Below are 22,787 nucleotides of genomic sequence, written 5' to 3' on the forward strand. Positions count from 1 at the left end.
CTGAACATACCGCCCAATGGCATAACCACAGAATCGTTTCAGGAGAGTACGAGTATTCGCGCAGATTATCACCACAGCAGACCTCCTCTGTGGTCTAGTTGTCAGAGTTCCTGCCTACAGATCCAGAGGTCCCGGGTTCGATTCTCGGCGCTACCAGATTTTCTTAGAAGTGGTGGGTCCAACGGGGACCACTCAGCCTCGTGAGAATAATTGAGGAGCTATTTCAAGGAAATTGCGGCTCCGATCTAGAAACCGGAAATTAACGGCGGTGGGGATCCGTTGCGCTGATCACGCTACCACGCTACACCCTCTATCCGCAAAAATTGACACTAACTTTGCCGCCAAGCTGCGGTCGCTCGTTCGGTATAGTTCGCTTGCGGACTACAGGCGACGGATTTTGTTTGTATCACCATAACTAAATATAAAACGCACTTCTTTTCATTTTACGGACAATTTTTGTTCGACCAGAAATCACTTTACCCATGTAAACTGAGCTAAACGGCAGGACCGTTTACTTCCGAGCCGCCTCATTTAGGACAGCTGGTTGCCCGAATCACATTAGAAATGCGTACCTCGGTCATAAAAACGTGAATGGATAAACTGACAACTCTACGCATGTCCAATGTCTTCGGTATCAGTTCAGAAGTTCTGGTGGCAGTTAGTATGAAGGTGTGGTCTTCTGGTAGGCCCGCCGTGCAGTCCAGTATCTAGGTACCAACGTTTCGGAGAAACCTTCTGCGTCCGTCTCTGGCCAGAAGAAACAACAGGTTCCTCCTATACCTACCAGACTACTTGGCTTCACTTCCCAGAACACCATAAACTTCGAAGTAAACCGCCTTCGTTTAGATTCCCTAATAAAGGTAAAGTTATCCACCTGACGTAGCAGTACGCCATAAAAACACACGGGGGAGTGGAGCCAGAGCTCCAAATATTCATAATTATACTTAGCAACGCTGTATCTCGGAGTGTATAGCGTCCAACTGCAGGATAAGAGTGAATAACGGGAAAGAATGTGGAAGAAAACGGCAGTGACCTAATTTTAGATCAGCCTACTATTCAGGCACTTGCATGGGGTGGGGGGAAAAGTCTTAAAATATTTACTTACGTGTTTATTTATTGATCCGGTCTAGAAAACCGAAATTAACGGCCGTGGGGATATGTTGCGCTGACCGCGTGACCCCTTCTATTCACAAAAATTGGTACTAACTTCGCCTACAAGCGGCGGTCGCTCGGTCGGTATACTCTGCGGACTACAGGCCACGAAGTTTCTTTTCTGTTTATTCTATTAATTTAGTGCATTATATTGCTAGGGGGTTTGATTCGCGGTAGGGACGAAGTAGTTCCGTGAACCATGTTCGGACCGCTGCAGGGGGAGGAGATAGTGCGGCATGAGCGTGACGCTGATCACTCACCTCCATGAAACACCGATATCATTTACAAGAGCCGAGTTCTGTCTCATGCTCCTTGCAACGTTACGGACGTGAGGACCCGTGACAACCAGTGAAGCTCGTGCTCAGTGGGGACCAATCCCAAATTCATATGGTGAGAACTCTACCTGCTAATTCATGATTACAAGAACTTCAACTCTTCTTCAAGTTTACTTCTTTCTCATTAAGATGTTTTCATTTTTATTGCTTTTATGATATATAGGATTCTTGATAACTTGTTACATAAATCTCCCTTCTGGAGAGATTGACAGTCGCTCAGCTAGTCAAAAACACTTCTCGCATTTTATGGAATTTGAGGGTTCACTACCACGTGACCCTTAAAGACAGTTCCATTATTCTGAGCCAATTTACTTGCAATACTTAATATCTATTAACTTCCTGTAATGAGGACGTGGCAAACAGGCATTATTTTACGCAATAAATGTTGCCAAATAACAAACGTTACGTTGCCTAGTAAATTTTCCTCAATCCAGCCAAAAATGCCGTAACATGCCTCAAATCTGGCCACAGTTACCATTATTAGAATACGACTGAATAAAGTATGGTCAATTCATATTAAATACTTACATCAAAAGGCTCTACACATGCGCTTTTGCCTTACACTGCACTGTGAACCGCTTGTACAAGCCGTCGTAACTAGTTTACTGACCACAAAGATTCCATACGTATTTCTCATATGAAGGCTTTAAAATAAGAACATAAATCTCCACTTCAGCCTGTACGTGAGCCATCCTTTCAGAAAGCAAAATTGCCCACAAGAATGCAGGTGCATGCAGCCGAACAGCACTATGGCATTTCCTGTCGAAGCTCGAAGGAAAGGTTTCAGGCGGAAAGACAGATTTCAGTCTGCAAGCAGACGAATAACACACGCCCGTTGATATACGAGTACGTACTTTACTAAAAACATCAGCTTAAACAGGTATGCATAATAAGATAATTTCAGAACTGTCATTTCACTAATTCTTTGTACTTACAAACCTAAATCGTTCACCTGTAAACTGCAGTACTTGAGGCAATTTGCATATATCCACGTTGGGCACCCGCATTTTCACATTCACAGCATAAAATAAACAGGGTAACTGGGAAGGCACTTACGAACCTGAACGAAGTGGTACAAGGTCTTGGAGAACCACGAAAGCTACTAAATAACAAACAAACTCCGTGGCTTGAGTCCGCAAGGGAACTATACCGACCGAGCGACAGCCGCTTGTCGGCAAAATTAGTGCCAACTTTAGCGGACAGAGGGTGTCACATGGTCAGCGCAACGGATCCCTACGGCCGTTAATTTCGGTTTTATGGACAGCAGCCGATATTTCCTTGAAATAGCTCCTCAATTATCCTCACGAGGCTGAATGGACCCCATTCCAGACCCACTACTTCTCAGAAAATCTGGTAGTGCCGGGAATCTAACTCGGGACCTCTGGATCTGTAGGCAGGAACTCTGACCACTACAACACAGAGACGATCACGAAAGCTGATACCAGAATACAAATCCACTTCGTGCCGGACTGGACCTGACCTGTCGGGTTCTTCCAGCTGAACAACGCCCAACACACAAAAGAATGTTAAAACAATACATGCGAAATGAATTCCGTAATTTGTGTCAATTATAATTTAACTTCGTTAATGCTCCAATGACGATGTGTAGCTTCGTCTCATTGATTTGATCTCTACTCTCAAAGTCACGACGGTCATACTGACAAATTCAGTTCTACGCCTTACTTACTTACTTATTTACTTACTCATGGAGCTGAGCCCTTCTTGAGGAGCCGCCAATTCTGCAGCTACTCAAGAACTTCCCAGAATTTTATGGAACCTGAAGGTTCATCGCCGTGTTCACAAGAGCCCTCCACTAGTCCATATCCTGAGCCAGATCAGTTCAATCCATACCATACCATTCTATCTCTCTAGGATTAATTTTAATATTGTTCACCCACCTACGCCTTGGTCTTCCCAGTGGTCTCTTTCTTTCTGGCTTTCCCACCAATATCCCATATGCATTCCTCGTCTCCCCCATTCTTGCTACATGCTCTGTCCACGTCATCCTCCTCAACTTGATCATTCTAATTATACTTGGAGAAGAGTACAAGTTCTGAAGCTCCTCATTATGCAGTTTTCTCCATATTCCTGCCACTTCATCACTCTTCGGTCCAAATATTCTCCTCAGCATCCTGTTCTCAAACAACCTCAGTCAATGTTCCTCCCATAATGTCAGAGACCAAGTTTCATCACACCCATACAGAACCACAGGCAAAATTATAGTTTTGTACCACGTGTATTCTAATTTTTTTATGTTTTTGGGCAGCATACGAGAAGCACGCCTAGCCCTCTGTATACTGAACGTAAAATGCTGAAAAATCCTTGGGACGGGGTAATTCTGACACAATCCAAGAGACGTGAACATAGTAACATACATTATACATTACATATGAACATTACTGACAAGTTTATCCAGAACAATCCCTTTATTTTCTGTTCTCGTTCGTTGTATTACATGCTTTTTTCTTTTCCGACTAAGACCTCGAGAAGAAAAATATGAATTACTCGTCACGGAAAGGGGGGGGAAGAGTTTCTCTGGAGATTGTCCACTATCTGGATAATACAGATGACGACTGTGAGAACACTTCTGTTTCCGTCTTCAAGCAGAAGACGAGCAATGCATCAATCTCGGCTCTGTATCGCCTTTGCAGCGTGGTGCTTACGGACAACTACACTACACCTTACGTCAAAACATACACTGAAACGAGTACCCGTTCGTCTACAATACCCATGCGAAAAGTTAGAACAAGTTTCCGGCCTAAATTTCACGATCCTACAGTCTAGTAGGGAGAAAAAAAAATTATTCGAACCATCATAAATAAATTTAGACAAACTGGGTTGTTATTAGAAAAACCCCTTCCCCTAATGAAATGCCAAGTGCTCACTAATGAGAGACTCAATTAAATCTGTAGCAAGCTAGAACATCTCCCACCTTAAATAATTTCATATGGGTTGCACAGAAGTTTCGGGTTTCACGTTTCATCAGCTTCTGAAAAGGAATTTCAACACTTCACCATTTTACGGTGATACTATGATTTAAACATACAAAAAATAATATATGCAGACCTATAGGAATTAGTGACAGGTGAGCGACGAAAGAAGAGAATATCAACGTATCCTTAAGAAAGAAAAATGTTCGTTCGAACTATGTGCCTAATAACGGCAACTAAACACCACAGTCTAAACCAAAAGAAACTCCGTGGTCTTAGTCCGCAAGCGAACTATACCGACCGAGCGACAGCCTCTTGTCGGCGAAGTTAGTGCCAACTTTAGCGCACAGAGGGTGTCGCGTGGTCAGCGCAACGAATCCCCACGGCCGTTAATTTCGGTTTTCTAGACCGGAGCCACTATTTCCTTGAAATATGTCCTCAATTATCCTCACGAGACTGAAAGGAACCCGTTCCAGACCCACCACTTCTAAAAAAAATCTGGTAGCGCCGGGAATCGAACCCGGGACATCTGGATCTGTAGCCAGGAACTCTGACCACTAGACCTCAGAGGCGGTTTACCACAGTCAAACGAAATAAAAAATCTGCACATGACGATGAAAATACGATGAAATGGTGTAACTGTCCAGTTTATGGGAAGGTCAATTGATATTTGTGTATGGTTGGGGTTTTGTGAAATTCCTCACTTTCGCCTCACAATTTGGAATTTTCCCCCCTTGAGACATGCAGCAAGTGGCTTGGGTCAAGCTTGAAGCCAGCTGCCCTTTCGTAAATCAGTTAATTTAATGCGTAAAACAAGGCCGAGTTCTTTAGAAATTCTAAACTTGACAGGGGAGGTCATAAATTTAGCAGCGTCGTTTCCTGCTAACCCAAAATCTCAGTTTGACAGCCACGCAGCAGGTGGCAAAGTTCACCCCTAAACTGTACACTAGTGGAGATTCGCTTTCCTAATTGGAGGAGAATGATAAGCAACCTCCCAGTCTGCCCGGTCCAGCCAATCATCATCTGAAGTGGGAGGTCCTTTGCCCGAATTTTGAGTAACCAGGGCAAGTACTTACCATTCAGAGGGTGCTTGGCCAGGGGACTTTGGAAGTTACGTTCACCGGGGGTACACGTGTTCGGATCCCCGTAAACACGCCGATGGTAACTATTAAGTGTGCGTCCCCAGACCAGTAAGTAGGCCTACCTCCACGAATTTGCGAAGAGTAACAATACTGGCTGTTTCTGATTAATTAGTGCAAATCAAATAAAGATTCCTTACAGTTAATTGGCGTTGAGGTGATTTCCCTACGCCTAAGCCCCACTAATCATCCAAGTCGTGGCCTGTCAACACGCCCTGAGAGGAGTCGGATTGCTCTACCGGAGCTAGCAGAACCGAAGAAAAACGGTTACAATGGTCACAATCCGTACTTCGAAACGTTCTCTAGTATAACGTACTGCGAACTTCAGGTTTGCAGCACAGAGATATATACTGACATTATAAAACTAGAACCAACGAAGCTCGATTAATTTTAACTGTAGGTTAAACTGACATTATTTACCAATACGAAAAGCTGCATCATATTCCTGGCACGAAATATTGGGGACCACATGGCAAAAAAGTAGTTTCGAATAGTTTTCGACTTTATGCAAACATCGTTATTCACTTGTAAACTTATATTTTTAAAATTACGGCACCTAGTTACACGCACACGCGCCAAATATCAAACATAATTAAATGTTAAGAACCTTTTGTCAATATGACACATGAAAACGAATTATTCCTGAGGTTTATATATAGCGCGTGCGTACAGTCCAGATGTACAGTTTCCTTGTTTCCTGACGATTACATTGTTTCAAGTGTTACTCACCTATCGTGTCAGGGAAGTAAGAACGTAAAACTCCTTGTTCTTTCACACGCTTCTCCAACTAGTCACAACAAGCACTTGGTCCTACCATAAATCTGCTCCTAGTTTTTCTTATTAATTCACACACCTAAATAAGGTTATGCACACCTGAAACAATTAAACCTAATATTTTGTACTCCACAGGAAGGCACCTAAACCGTGATGAAAAACACTTTCATTTAATGTCACATCCATGGAGTGAATAATGAACTTAACCCGCTGGATACCTTATTTCCTTCACTCACTAGAACAGGATAACGTCTACGTCACCTGCAGCACAATCACACGCGAAAAACTAACTAACAAATATTCGCGAGCGACAAAATTTTCGCGGCACCATTAGAAAGGCATTAAATAATAAATGCAGTGTTCATGTCGCGCATTCATTTTGGAGAAGTAGGTTAAAAACGTCAAGCAAGGGGATACAAACTGATCTTCTCCAGTAATACAATGAGTGCTTCAAAATTCGCCAGATATGAGTTCCATCGATAATTATTACAAGGAACCGCGAATTTCAAGCTGCAAAATGGATACGAAATACTCAAGCTTGCTCGGCTAGTCTTGCGACTCGCCTGTCACCTTGTGAAGGTTGCGTGGCGTCCAGGCTGTGAGCTCGCTCCCTTCCACTCGCTCGTTGGGCAACGTTGCCTGCCTTGCTTTCTAACATACTACTGGTTCAAAAAACATTTACCACATCCTAAAGTATAGAGCTCTACTACACCAGTCTCTTTCGGTACGAACGGGCTGCATAAAAGTTAAGAAAATAATTTGGAGCAGTAAACAGTAACACAGTACAACTCAGAAGTTAGAAAATTTGTTCAGAAACCAATGACAATGAATCAATCATCACTGGAGAATCACATTTATACCTAACTGTTTCAAAGATAAATAACAACCTACGTCCAGCACTTCTCACATGAACATAAATATCTGAATCTTACCTATAACGTCAAAGGTAAGACTATCCCGGAAAGATTCTCAAGAAAGGAAGGGATTTCTCTTCGTCACGAGGAGAATAAATTTGTCAACTTCAAGTATGCCGTCTCGTGGGATGTGGCGCCGTGTAGATATTTTGTTAACAGACGTTTAGGAGGAACGTATCGCCTCCATCTTCAGGGTATAAAAAATCCACGTGCGATGAACCAGCTCGCGGATTTCTTATACCCTGAGGCGATACGTTCCTCCGAAACGTCGGTTAACAAAATAACTACAAGGCGGCACATCCCACGAGACGGCATTCTTCATAGTCACCGCCGTGAAAACCTCAATTCTCACTTATCAACTTCAGTTTACATCTTTTGTATTAATTTTATTTTTGATAACTCGGTTCGCCAAGCCCCGTATGCACTGGATATTATGAAGAGCCGTGTGTAAGACCAACTACATTTCCTACAGCCGAGGTAAATACAATACATATACAGCAGCTTCACTCTCACTCACTCATGGATCTGAGCCCTCCTTGAGAAGCCGCCAATTGTGCAGCTACTCAAGAACTTTCCAATATTTTACGGAACCCGTAGGTTCATTACTGTGCTCGCAAGAGCCCTCCACTGGTCTCTATCCTGAGCCAGATCAATCCATTTTCTTTCGCTTAGGTCGTTTATCCAAAGAATCCATCCAGGTCCGAAGCTTCTTGTGATCTTTCGTGACAAGCTTATTTTTATGGAGAGGAATTGGTACCCCCACGCCCAACCCCACGCTGGAGGACCACCCCCTGTCAGCTGTCCGCGACTGCGTATTGAATATATTCGCAGCTACCTTCCATATCGAGGAGCCGGGATAGCGACTGGTTATGGGCTGGACGACCGAGGGGTCGGAGTCAGAGTCCCGGTAGGATCAAGAATTTTCACTTCTCCAATCGTCCAGACCGGCGGCTATGGTACCCACCCAGCCTCCTATTCAATGGATACCGGGAGCTCTTTCCCGGGGGTAAAGCAACCGGGGAGTTCAGCGGACCACTCACCTCCAACCAGTGCGAGGTCAAGACAATGTGAATCTCTACATCCACTCCCCCGTACGTCTTCATGGCGCTGTGCTTAATCAGTTAAGCACAGGGACAATTTTACCTTACCCTCCATATCTGGAGGTCGTCTCCTCCAACCGCAACCTGAGGACGCACCATGCCGTGGTGACAAGGGACCTGCCTAACATGGCCCTCTAACGCTCTTAACATGCCTTCATAGGAACAATAGGTCACTGTGATCGCGGTGCAAGGGCCAAGAAGGCCCACCCCTTATACATTCATTCACTCATTCAACATGCCTTCATTGCGAGGTTCTTTGGCGGAGGGGAAATCTACATTTGCCGACTACGTCAAAATCAGTTATACTCGTAATCAGCTTAAGTATGCTGTAATAAAAATTTCAAACAGGAACGTGGTTCTTGATAAAATCACGATTCTAAAATGCTTGTTGCCTGCACCAACTCTGTCGTCCCGTCTACTTTCCAAAACGCTGGAGTTCAAAGACAGAAAAGAAAGATATCGCCATTTCTTCTGTATGGGTGTGAAACGTGATTCATTATTGAGAAGGAAAAGTGTCTTAAAACATAGTGCTCAGGAAATTACCCATACCTCAGAAGCATAATTTAGTATATTACGTAAAGATGATATTAGCGCTTTATACAGACCACCTAGTATTTCTATTGTTAGAATCCGGAAACCCAGGAGACTATGATGGGCTAGGCATGTGGCTAGGTAGGAAGAAACAAGAAATGTTCACATAATTTCGCGAGGAAACTATTGGAAATAAGTTCAAAATGAGGAGTGAGAAGGAAATGAGAAGTAAAAAATTAAGATGTGCCTATGAGAGAGAGAGAGAGGTTGTGAGAATCGGAGGTGTATAAAACTGGCTCAGGATCGTGTCCACTCAATGTTCAATTATACGTAAAATAAATGGTTAGTGTTCAATTAATGTATTAGGTCTGCACGTCACTGAGAAAATAACTAAATGCTCGCTTTCTCTATCAAACTAATGTGGTGCACAAATCTTTCATTCTTGTTTCCTTTTCCGAGTAATACTGTGTTGAAATCATACTGTGGATATACACAGTGTGTCCAGGTTCTGTTAGGACTGTGTTCATTAAAAATACAAGACGTGAATTATTTACAAAATTTCACTCCTTTTATTCAAAATAGTCTCCCTCTGAATCAATACATGGCTGGAATCGATTGAAAAGTTTTCGTAAACAGTCACTGTACTCCTTTTGTGGAATCGCATTTAAAACTGCGGTAGATTCCCTTTGGATGTCCTGGATGGTGTCGTGACGGTCTCCTTTCATCCCCAACTTAACTTTTGGGAACAACCAGAAATCTGCTGGAGCCAAATCTGTCGAATACGGAGGATCAAGGACTGTGATCCCTTTTCTGGCAAAAAAAAAAAAAAATCGCGCACGATCTTAGATTTGTGGGGTGGGGCACTGTCGTGGAGGAGCGACCAGGAACCTTGCGCTCGATATTCAGGTCGAATTCAAAGAATTCTTGTCCACAAACGATTGAGGACTCCCAGATAATAATCGTAATTCACTGTTTGACCTTCTGGCAGAAATTCCTTGTGAATGATTCCTTTGGAATCGAAGAAAAAGTTTAGCAGTGTCTTTACTACACTCTTTTGCATGCGCACTTTCTTTGGGCTCAACCACGCGGCACTCTGCCGCTTTGTGAGAAGCTCATATTGAAAACACCATGTCTCGTCACCACCAGTAACAATCTAATTTTGTAAATTTTGTATCACTTTGGGCAGACCGTAATGTGTCGTTGCAGTGTTCCACTCTGGCATGTTTTTTATCGTCTGACAACGCGTGCGGTACAAACCGCGCACAGACCTTCCGTTTGCCCAAATTCTCGGTCAAAATTTGATGCACAGTACCTTTTGGTATTCTCAAAAGCTCCTCGATGAGTCTTGCACAAACACATCTGTCTGATGCAAGGATTTTGGTCACTTTTTCACGTTTTCTTCAGTGGGACTTGTGCTCGGCTTTGATGCACGTGGAGCGTCTTCAATGTCCTCCCTGCCGTCACGAAATACAGCATACCATCGAAAAATGTTCGAGCGACTCAAACAATATATACCGTACACACTTTTCATCATTTCGTTCGCTTCTCCGGCTGTTCTGACTAACTTCAAACAAAATTTGATGTTGGCTCTCTGTTTAACTGTCATTTTTCGACGAGCGTCAAAACAGTACTGTTACATTCCAGGTCAGAACACATTACGCAGCGATGCTTGCGCTTTGAAATTATAGACAGCCACAGCTGAAACTTCAAGAATCTTAACGCAATAACTCGCCAACAGAAGGCATTGCAGGGCAAAATTTAAAAAAGTGTGTCCTAACGGATCCTGGACACATTGTGTACTCTTCAGACAGGGCCGTCGTCGCCTACCTTACATCTTTCTAACGTACAAGTATCTCAAACTAAGCCATTAGCCAACCACTCCGCCGCCCTTCCAACATGTCTCACTATTCACAACCGTAATGATTTACCTGATTCGATGCTATAAAAGGACCGTCAAAATTGAATCAGTTTCGATAGACTGATGAATGAGGAAATACATAACTTTTTCACTGGCTCTACAGCCGCCTTGGGCCCTGGCCTCTGATTCTTTCAGTTTCATGATCATTTTACAGACGGTATGACTCCTTGGAAGAGTGATCAGCTGGTCGCAAGCCCTCTGCCGACATAAAATATACAACACAAATATAGAATAAACACACACAGATACCAAACATTCATGCTTTGTGTGGGATTCGAATCCACGATCCCTGCTTCCGAGCGAGCGAACATAGTATATGCTTTAGACCGCTCGGCTACCGTGACCGGCAGATACAAGCTTATTAGTTACTTACTCATGGAGCTGAGTCCTTCTTGATAAGCCACTAATTCTGCAGCTACTCAAGAATTCCCCAGAATTTTACGGAACCCTAAGGTTCATTACCGTGTTCACAAGAACCCTTCACTGAGCCCTATCCTGAGCCAGATCAATCCAATCCATAGCATCCCATCCTATCCCTCTAAGATCCATTTTAATACTGTACATCCACCTACGCCTTGGTCTTCCCAGTGGTCTCTTTCCTTCTGGCTTTCCCACCAATATCCTATATGCATTCGTCTCCCCCATTCGTGCTACATGCCCTGTTCACCTCAACCTCCTGGACTTGAACATTCTAATTATACTTGGAGAAGAGTACAAGTTATGAAGCTCCTCATTATGCAGTTTTCTCCAACCTCCTGTCGCTTCAGCTCTCTTCGGTCCAAATATTCTTCTCAACACCCTGTCCTCAAACACCCTCAAGTCTATGTTCCTCCCTTAACACCAGAGACAGAGTTTCACACCCATACATATCCATAGGCAAAATTATAGTTTTGAGAGTTCAATCTCCTTTTAATTTCCTCCTGAATCAGGTTTTGGTATCGTTGTCCCCAAATATCTGAACTGTGCCACATTTTCGAAACATCTGTTACCTGTCTTTATGTCATGATTTTGCCCTGCATTTTGGTGACGAGACAGTAACATATACTTAGTTTTCTCTCTGTTTACATATAGACCAATCTCCTTACATGAATCAATTAAAGTTTGTGTTTTTCTTTATGGTATCTATATTATCACCCAGTAGATTCACATCACCGGCGCAGACCAACAGATGATGTGTCCCGTTTAATTTCAGTCCCACCTGGTTTCCCTGGACCTTCCTAATGGCATATTCTAAAAAGTTGAAAAGTAGTGACGATAAAGCATCTCCTTGTTTTAGACCATTCTGGACAGGAAATTTATCAGACAAATGATTACCGACATGGACTTTACTATACGTTTCGTTTAAACACATTTTAATCAACCTAACTAGTTTCACGGATATCCCAAACTCTATCAGAATATTAAAAAATACTTCCCTCCTAACTGAATCATAGGCTTTCTTGAAGCCTATGAATAGTTGATGTACTGTCTCGTCATACTCCCATTTTTTCTCCAATATCTGACGAATGCAAAAGATCTGATCTGTAGTTGATCTGTTACGTCGAAACCCACACTGATGATCGCCAATAATTTCATCTATGTATGAACTTAACTTTGAGAGATAATTTTATATAAAGTTGATAGCAGTGATATCCCTCGATAATTACTACAGTCGGTTTTATCGCCCTTCTTGTGAACTGGTACAATAATAGACTCCTTCCACTGATCAGACAATTTTTCCTTATGCCAAATGGAAGTAATTAGATTGTGGATCTTAGAATGTAATATTTCACCTCCTGCTTGAATAAGTTCTGCCGGAATTTGATCACTACCTGGTGATTTATACCGTTTCGGTTTAGCAATAGCAGTTTCAACCTCAAAAATCTAGGATCAGGTACTAACGGCTCAGCTGTATGGATTTCTGTCTGCCTTACATCACTGACCCTATGTACATTCAATAACTGAGAGAAGTAGTTCCTCCACCTATTCAAAACGTTGTGGGAATCTGCATGCAGATCTCCATTCTCATCCTTCACTAAGTTACTGCTAGGCTGGTAACCACTCTTAAAGTCATTTATTCCTCTATACAGGTCTCTAATGTTCTTTTTCTTACTGTTCAATGCAAGCTCATCAGTTTTATCTTTCAGATATTCCCACTTTTTGTTCCTGAAATGTCTGGTTTCATGTTCAGATTATACCCATTTAACTCGCTTGGATCCTGTAACCATTGCAATTTGGCTTGTTTTCTTTGGTCTAATAATTTTGTGCATCCTTCATCGAACCGTGACTTATGCTTCTTCAGTTCGTAATACCCTAGACTCTCTTTGGCAGACATTTTTATATTCTCTCTAATACTTTCCCAAGCTTCATTAACATCCACCTCGGTGTCCAAGTTTTCCAAAGCCGCGAACCTATTTGAGATTTCAACACAATACCGCTCTTTAACATCTACCTCGTTTAATTTCTTGAGATTGAACCTCTCCATATGAACTCTGTGCGTTGTTTGTTTGCTCACTACCAGTCTTTCCGTAACCTTTGCCACCACCAGGTAGTGGTCAGTATCACAATCTGCTGCCCTGAATGATCGGACATCAAGTATACTTGAATGCCGTCTCCTATCTATCAAAATATTATCGATCTGATTGTGTATCTTCCCATCAGGAGATGCCCAAGTAAAATTATGGATGTTAAGATGCGGGAACATTGTACTTTTGACAGTAAGATATTTCGATGTGGCAAAGTTTACTGCTCGAACTCCATTATCATTACTAATTTCAAGCAAACTTTCATTCCCAATCGCTGGTTTGAAAATGTCTTCCCATCTTACTTTGGTATTGAAATCTCCTAACAAAATTTTCATAGGGTACTTCGGGAATTTATCAAATACATGTTCTAGTTCTTTACAGAACCTGTCCTTTATGTCATCAAATTTATCTTCTGTTGGGGCGTGAACATTCATAACAATTATATCACACCAGCGACCTTTTAGTATTATATATGATAACTATCACTAACGAACTCTACCCTCTTAACTGCTGATACGATTCTCTTATGTACGAAAAAACCTGTACCTAATTCATGATTTTCATTCCCCTTTCCAAAGAAAAATGTATATTCTCCTGCTGGAGCGATGCCACCTCCGTCCCATCTGACCTCCTGTGCTTCCGCTAAATCTAACGCATATTTTAGATTTCTTCTGCCAATGCCCTGAGGGAACCTGCCTTATACATACTTCTAACGTTCCATGTACCGAATCTCAAGTCCGTGTTCTTTAGCTTAGGTCGTTTGTCCAAGGAATGATTCCAGGTTCGAGGCTTTGTGTTCATTTTCGTAACATGATTTTTTTTACGGTGAGGAGTTTTTAGCCCCACGCCCAAGCTGTAGGACCACCCCTTATCGGCTGTCGGCGACGCTTATTCAATATATTCGCAGCTTCCCTCCAAAACTGGAGGGCGTCTCCTCCATCCGCAACCTGAGGACGCGCCATGCCGTGGTGACAGGGACCCACCTAACATGGCATATACAGGCTTATACTCCTATAAATTCAAAAAGACGGAACAGCCTAAACATAATGTCATAAAAGAAATGATCAGCATCCGTCCGTTCACGAGGAAAAAAGAGAGATTGTGGTTTTCTCCATTATGACTTTATGACTCACGCAAAAGGTCATCAGAGTTTCGGAGGAACCTACTGGCTCAATCTTCACCGCATCGTTATCCGAAAACAGAAATCCAAATTTACACAGTCGTCAAAACCTCAAATCTGTGGAAGAAGAGATATTGCCAGACCACACAAACGTTTCCCAGAAGGTGGAACATGTGCGAGGTCCAGTCTCTCACTCAGGTTCATCTCCGAAAACACTAAATAGATTTATATGAAATCTAGAGGTTCCATTACGACGCTTATACTAAACGTTTTCGGAAGAACTTAATGTTCGTTTGTATCGATTCACTGTAATTCCCAGTGTATTTTTTTAAAATGACTCATCATATAAAACTGGCAGGGGGCAGCATAAAATATTTATCTCCTTTAATCAGTAAATCACCTCCTACGTAGAAAACTTTGCTTTAAAAATACCACAAACAAGAACAAAGTGTTTTTACGTCAAAAAAACAATTCGCAGGAAACGGGGACTCGAGTAAGTTTCTTTAGTCGTATTCAACACAGCTAAACACAATAAACTGTGCGTCACACCGCGAATATGCGAAACAGTGCATGGTGCATGTAGCTAAAGCAGTTTGCCTAGAGAACAAAAGAACATTTCTTTAGAATAACAAATGTAACTTGTATGGGAAATGCGAAGAACGGTCGATTTGCTAATGCAGTCAGATTATTCGGTCCTGATGTTTGTGTGCTTTTCTGTCGCCTTGCATGACAGTACTGACACGTGACACAGCTCAATTACTGATATTATACGAGGTATGAGTGACAAGTTTAGTGTTATTACTGAATTACTTTCTATGGAAGTCATGAAAGCACAAGGACCTCCATGAAAGGCTGTCAACAACTCTTTTATCGTATAATAAGCTAACGACTGTGACCACAGATGCATCACCAAATCTGACAGGAGAAAGCTAGATGTTTTGAAAAGAATGAAAGTATGTCCTAATCGGAAAGTGGATATTTTTCACTGTGTTATTTACCAGAAGGTAATCTGAAAACTCGTTTTAAATATGAACCATGTGACAAGCATAGATGTAAAACTTGTGAATTCGTAGGAGGCATTCGGTTTGAACAAAAAACAATCTCCTTCCCTGCTAAAAATGTTTAAGACATTGAATATACTGATCCGCCGTAAAAAGGTAAAGTTGTCCCTGTGTTCAGCAAATTAAGCACTGCGCCATGAAGGCGTATTTTCTTGACCTCGACACTAGCTGGAGGTGAGTGGTCAGCTTCAAGCCCCTGCCGCTTTACCCCCGGGGAAAGAGCACCCGGTACTCACTGGATAGGATGCTGGGTAAACCTCAGAGCCGGTCCGGACGATTTTAAGAGAAAACTCTTGACTAGAACTTCGACCCCTCAGTCTTCCAGCCCGTAGCCAGTCGCTACGCTACGCCGGCTCCTACTGTTCTACCGTACAATTTCGATATCCAATGGCCCAGAGTCGATGAAGTCCCCAGGACATCGCGGTACTTAATGGTCTTGAACATGGAAGATGATAAAACAATTTCCCCACATGTGAAACAAGAAAATCGGAAAACTGACCTGACATTCTGGGTTGACATTTTGGAACATCCAAACTTAAACGCGACTCTTCAGGAAAATACTTCTGTACGTGTACATGAGTTACGTACACACAGCGGCACTTTCAAAACAGAATTCATTTGTTCTAAAAAGTAGTTAAGCAAAATATAAGCACATATTTCCCATTCTACGACGAACAAATTCGAGTACTAGTACAGCTGATAAGTACAGTGACATTACTAGCAAACTGTGCGAATAATTCTGCTGACAGTTTAACGATATGAATACAACAACATTAATAATAATAAACTAAATTGCAGATTTTTCCTTCCTCGTTTCATTTTGAGAAAACCCATATAATTTTCCGCTGGAACTGCATGATATGAAAATTGATGGTATCTCATGTGATTCCAAGGAGTATGGAGAGAAAATGGTATCAATTTTGCGTTCGCACACAACTGTAAAGGACCGTTTTCTTTAACGACGTTTAACAAACATGATTTAAGAGCATGAATGACAGACTGACTACTGGCTGTAGTTTCGGGCATTGCAATACCGTATGCTATCTCAGCATCTACGCGCATTATAGTCTCGTGTGTCGCAATAATTTAACGACACTGTAAGTATCTAAACTAGATAACGTCAGACGTTTCTGTTCATTCTGAAGATAAGTGAAAAATATTTATTTCCACATCAGCATTATATGACCCTTTTCTGGCCTCATGTAAACTTCTCATTCGGCCCATCAACGAAGTCTACCCACACCTGCTCCTAACAGATTCTAGCTCATACGGTATAGCTGATCTCTGGACCACTTTCAGCTGCTACACTTTTCTTCTTCTGCGTGTCTATTGGTTCGATACTGTATCCTTTAAATATGCCCCACAAGAAGAAATGTTGGGAGAATGAAGTGTTCATAAACTGGGACTTTAGGCAAATACTATTCAAGGTCTGCATGGACTGCCTCGCGGTATGCGCAACTGAGGAATCCCGATGGAATTGTCCACATGGGTTTCCTCGTCTGTCGGCTGCCGTATCTGTCTAACTTACCTACCAGAATGAACTGATTCTACATAAAACTAAGGATGCACCAAACATTGTTATATCAAAGAGTGGAATTTAGTGTATAAAACATACATTTTCTATGATCCATATCAGTTATTTTCTGTGTTCACGTGTTCATTAAAATAAAGCCAAGTACTGCCTGAAAAAAAGTCAACTAGGGGTCAAGTTCGCTGTCGTGACCTCGCTGACGATACCAGCTACATAAATTAAGCCTGGCTACTGGATCGCGTAGCTGCAGCACGACTGTGGTTTTGTAAGGCGGCAGTTTTAATTTCTCTTTGCCTTCCTTCTTGATACTCCCGTTTCTCATACGCAAGGCGCTTTACAGACTAATGGGGAGGACGCACCTAAGCGGAAGTACTCTTCACATATGACTCCCATACGAACACCAGATGATCTAGTGTAAACTTTTCCGTTCCTACACAATGGAAATGTAGCAAAAGACTTGAGTCACACGTGCATACCGTAAGAAAGCATTACGTCCCCCTGACCGCAGCTGATGACTCATAAGGGGAGGCGGGAAACGATGTACGCTCCCGCACAGAGGTAAGGCTGCGCTTTGGCGCTGTCCGCAAATAATCTCCCAATATATTTACTGCACCTATAGCACTGTCACTGCCCATCACAGTGGCCGCGCGGTCTAGGGCACGAACGGTCTTCGCTCGCTCGGAAGTTGGGATCGTGGGTTCGAATTCAATTCCATTCAAGGCATGGATGTCTGTGTGCGTTTATTCTGTGTATAAGCAGCGGCCTTGCGATGGGGTGATCCCCCGTTCAAGGAGTCATACTGACTGTATATACTTACTAATGGAGCTGAGCACTTCTTGCGGAGCCTCCAATTCTGCAGCTACTCAAGAATTTCCCAGCATTTTATGGAACCCGAAGGTTCAGTACCGTGTTCACAAGAGCCCTCCACTGGTCCACATCCTGAGCCAGATCAATCCAACCCATACCATCCCATCCAATCTCTCTAAGATCCATTTGAATATCGTCCACCCACTTACGCCTTGGTATTCCCAGTGGTCTCTTTTCTTCTGGCTTCCTTATATGCATTCCTCGTCTCCCCCATTCGTGCTACATACCCTGCCCACCTCATCCGCCTTGACTTGATCATTCTAGTTATACTTGGAGAAGAGTACAAGTTACAGCCCTTTGTTGGACATCGGCCGCTTTTTCAGTCTCTTGATCGATACACAGTCGATGAGACTACTTTGACGGGGGATCAGCCTGTGGCAAGGCCGCTACCTACACACACAACATAAACATAGAATAAACGCACAGAGACAACCATGCCTCCAGTGGGGTTCGAACCCACGATCCCAGCTTTCGAGCGAGCGAAGACCGACCGCTCGGCTACTGTGATCAGCACTTAAGTTGGTAGCAGAAAATGATCAAGATTCCTCTTTAATCCTTTGAAGCCTGAACTACACGTACATTATTTTTAAAAATTTAGTTCCCACATCACAGGAAACACATAAAAGGCGAACTGGTTGAGGGAAATATTTGTTGTTTATTCTGAGAATCGTGCAAATCGCTATGTGGAAGGAAAAGCTTCCTTTGAATGTTGAAGTAGGCAGTACATATAGTAACTAATGAACTTCAAAGGGTGAAGACATATCTCTGACATAATCAGTAGGTATGCAGGAGATATAGGTGCAATTAGCGAGCATTATCTTCATTTAGAATGCGTCACTTAACATACTGTTATCAGTGCCATACACAATGCTGCCACCTGATAAATACACATTGTAAGAAGAGAAGTCGGTGAACTTACAGCATTCCGAACGACAGAAATCCCTAGCCAACCGTGAGGATTGGGTTAAAGTCATAGCGTTTAAGAGGACCAATGGGGGTTACGTGAGAGCGCGACGGCTGTTAACTCTCATCAAAGCGTAACTAACTTGTATGTATCTTCACTAAACACGAAATATAAGTAGGTCTAATAACATCAGACATAAAAATATAAAAAATCGCGAACAGACGCGCCACAACCGCAATCTAGAACAAAGGCTCCTGCTCCCAAGAAATGCGGGCGTTCTTCCGTGGAAGCCAGCGGTTTCTTCTGGGAGTACATAATTCAAGAGCTGCGAATGGATCAAACCAGATACTGCAACTGGCAAAAACGGCGGATACTTGATTTTTGCGACTGGCGAAAACTACTGCATTCGGATGAGCAACTACAACTGTAGCTTTTAAATTACGTTAGTTATTAGTTCTAAAAAAATTTGTATTAATTTAACCGTCCTTCTCGTGAAACGACCAAACGTTTAGTGGTCCTCCTTGGCTGCTCTAAGCAAATGCCGGGACAGTACCTCGAAATATAACAGAACTCCTTTCTCGCATGTACTTCCAGCTTCGAAATGTAGTCTTTCTCTCACTCAACGATATGTAACATGTACAGAGGGTGCTTAAAATGCAGATAAATGTATGAAGTGAGATATGTGAAGTGGAAAATTATGAAAAATCTCATGGGAATGCTAGTTCATCTGAAAGCAGATCGTGTGTTTCTATCACTGTACCTTGCGTCGTATCCAGGTTAGTCATACACTTCTCACACCCCGTTTTTTTTAAATGGTATACAATTCACTGCCAATCTGCACGGCATCTTTCTGCGTTTCTAAGTACAGTACACCTACTATCGATATGTAGAAAAGGTTAAACAAAGGACAACACTAGAATCCATGCATTACTCATATCAGTCACGTGGGCAACATATTCTGGCCATCTTATCCTTCATGGTCGAACTACTACAGCACTGTTAAGACCGAGCAGACTGATATAGTGGCAACACTCTAGACTTGATTCCGGATGTGCTCGGTTCGAATCTCGGGAGGGACACCGGCTATATCTCGACTAGGTCACGACTGTTTCCTTTCAAACACTTTCCAATTCTTCACTCACTAATCATTTTGCCAGTCACTTCTATAGTGTTCGAGACATTGTAGTCAAACACATCACAGTACAATACATACGGTTCCTTAGCAACCACCACACACAGACAAGACGGAAAGAACTACATGAAGCCACAGAAGACTTTTATATTATACATAATATTACTAAAAGTAAAAAGTTGTCTCTGTGCTTAACTGATTAAGCACTACCCCATAAAGATGTATTGGGGAATGGATGTACAGATCCATATTTTCTTGACCTCGGCACTGTCTGGAGGTGAGTGGTCAGCTTCAGGCCCCATCCACTTTACTCCCGGGGAAACAGCCCCCGGTACCCACTGTATAGGAGGCTGGGTGGACTCCAGAGTCGGTCTGGACGATGTTAGATAACATTACTGCAGATCTTAAATCGAGAATTCATTGTTTTAATTGTTATGAAAGACAGAAGTAAAAAAAAAAACTTGTAGCTGTCCCTGTGTTTAACCAACCCCTATATGCCGGAACCACTATCAACATTACGCCTACAATTGACACAGCTTTAAATGAAAGAACGACTAAAAACAGCAAATACGTTAATGTGACAAATTAGCATTTCGCTATGATGGACAGTCTTTCTTTTTCTTTGGTTGACATCTAGCTTGGTTTACTGTTAATTGAAGGCACTAAACATTTCTTTACAACAAAACATGCATTGGAAATCCTTGTAAAGAACATGACGTATGTGCAATGCACAACAGAAAGACATTCCTGCAGCAGAACCTGCTAGTGCAGTCCGCACCTGCAAGCTATTCAGAAGACAGGTACCGGTGAGGCTGTCCTGTAACGCTGTACCTTGTTATCGCAGACACGCACTTGGGACGGCTTCCAACATGAACCCTGTCCGCTACACTGACCCGGCAAAGTGCTATTTCTAGAGCTTAGAAGTGTGTAGAGGAATTTATCCTAGGCGAGTTCGTTAATTGTACATAATCATATCACTTCTACATACATCGTTACGAATCACTGAAGAACAATGCTCGTGTTTAATGAAATATAAACTTTCTATATTACAATATTGTCTTTAGCTGGAAGCAAATTAAATCATTTCAGCTAACTGACGGTAACAACTTGTAGAGCTATGAATGAATTAACGTATATGGGGTGTGCCTTCTCTGCCCTTGCACCGCGACCTACAGTGGTCTACAACTTGTAGAGCTAAATACAAAAGTAAAAAGTTATCCCTGTGCTTAACTAACTAAGCACTACGCCATGAAGGCGTCCGGAGGAGTGGATGTATAGATCCCTATTTTCTTGACCTCGGCACTAGTTGGAGGTGAGTGGTCAGCTTTATGCCACTGCCGCATTACCCCCGGTACCCACTGGATAGGAGGCTTGGTGGGCCACAGAGCCGGTCTGGACCGTCTGGACGACGTGGAGAAGAGAAATTCTTAATCCTACCGGGACTCTTAACACCGACCCCTCCGTCTTCCAGCCCGTAGCTAGTCGCTATACCGACTGCGCTATCCCAGCTAAATATTTTATCGAATTAAAATGTATCATAGCTGACAAAGAATGGAATCAAATTCCTGGTTATGAATAATGTATTCACTTGTGTGACCTGTCTCGATGCCTAAGACACTTACCTACATTATGGCGTAATAACATGTTTGCCTACCATGCAGCTTGTACACCAGGCTTTACTCAGGCACTCCATTTCTGGTATTCGCAGATACAGTCCAGTTACAGGCACGTTAGTACCTAGAAGAAGCAAACTTACGGAATGGAAATCCTGTGAAGGTATGCCCTCTGGTAAAATCCATAAAAAGAAAACTGATCGGTATATTAATACACCATCATCATGAACTTTTAAAATAAAACCCAGCATGAAAATGATTAAGAACGTCTTATTTTGGAAAAAGGAATATCCTTTGTTATAATAACCCACATCTTTGTAGGCGCTATGAACCTTTGTTACTGGATGAATCTTAACTCGACATACTGACGTCACAAAACAAGCCACCCACCCTTTTACACCTTGCGACCTCTAGGCTGGCACCACATTTTTCACTGACCTTGGCTAGAACAGACACGAGGAGTGGACCATCCAACGCAACGTTGCCAAATCAACTCAAAAGTATACTGTTGAACAAAAATGTCTGAATCCATTGAAATACAACTTCCGAATATCACACCAAATGCTTAGGAAGTGAACTGTTTTTACAACTAACATAACGGTATTGTTTAATCTCTCTGTTCACAGGTGCGACAAGAGAGAGAGAGAGAGAGATCAGTTCGTACTGTTTCAGGTTTTCATGGTATCATACACCCGAGCAGAAATATACAGAATGTTACCACACAAAATTACGATCTACGTTAAAATGTTATTGCCACTGGCAACCCGGCCGCCGTGCAGAGGTACCCCGCCTCAAATCCTCACTGACGCTCCTAACTCTTTTCCTGCCACTAGAGCTGACAGCAAGTTTAATATAAATATTATGTTTCTGGACATTATCCATCGTCCTGTTTATATTTAAAAACACAACAGAGCAGAAACCAAAAACTACAACTCCGTCCAGTGTACATTGTACAATGAGTGAAAAATTAGTTTTTTCTCGTGTTGGTACCACATGAAGAATTTCATCTCTCCAGTGATTTCTACCTTGATAGTTCTCTGATGCAAGGCCTCATACGCGTAGAGTTTTTTTTTATATTTTAATGTTCTGTCTTAACTCTCGCAGATGGGTTGTGCTGTGCTTGGCTTGTATACCCCATCTTAGTGCTGCTACAGGTGTCCACAGATAGATATTAGCTCTACCGACTGGGTCCAGAAACATAATATTTGTGCTAATGTACCATCGTCACAAACTTTCGGACCTTTTCTTTTCTTTTTTTTTTT

General features: G+C 42.4%; 1 protein-coding gene across 6 annotated transcripts in view; it reads right to left on the bottom strand.

Annotated features, from left to right (window-relative positions):
- The window catches only part of LOC111864029 (nuclear hormone receptor FTZ-F1 beta), a 220,060-nt gene that overhangs the window by 101,939 nt on the left and 95,334 nt on the right, over positions 1–22,787 (bottom strand). Inside the window, exon 1 of one of the 6 annotated variants that reach the window (XM_023850965.2) lies at positions 6,286–6,876. The exons of the other annotated variants lie outside the window; for them this stretch is intronic. The gene's annotated coding sequence lies outside the window, so the exon portion shown is untranslated. Of the gene's footprint in view, positions 1–6,285; positions 6,877–22,787 lie in introns of those variants that run through there. 6 annotated transcript variants of the gene reach the window in all.

This window comes from Cryptotermes secundus, unplaced genomic scaffold, assembly GCF_002891405.2.
Source record: "Cryptotermes secundus unplaced genomic scaffold, Csec_1.0 scaffold303, whole genome shotgun sequence".
NCBI classification, from domain to species: domain Eukaryota; kingdom Metazoa; phylum Arthropoda; class Insecta; order Blattodea; family Kalotermitidae; genus Cryptotermes; species Cryptotermes secundus.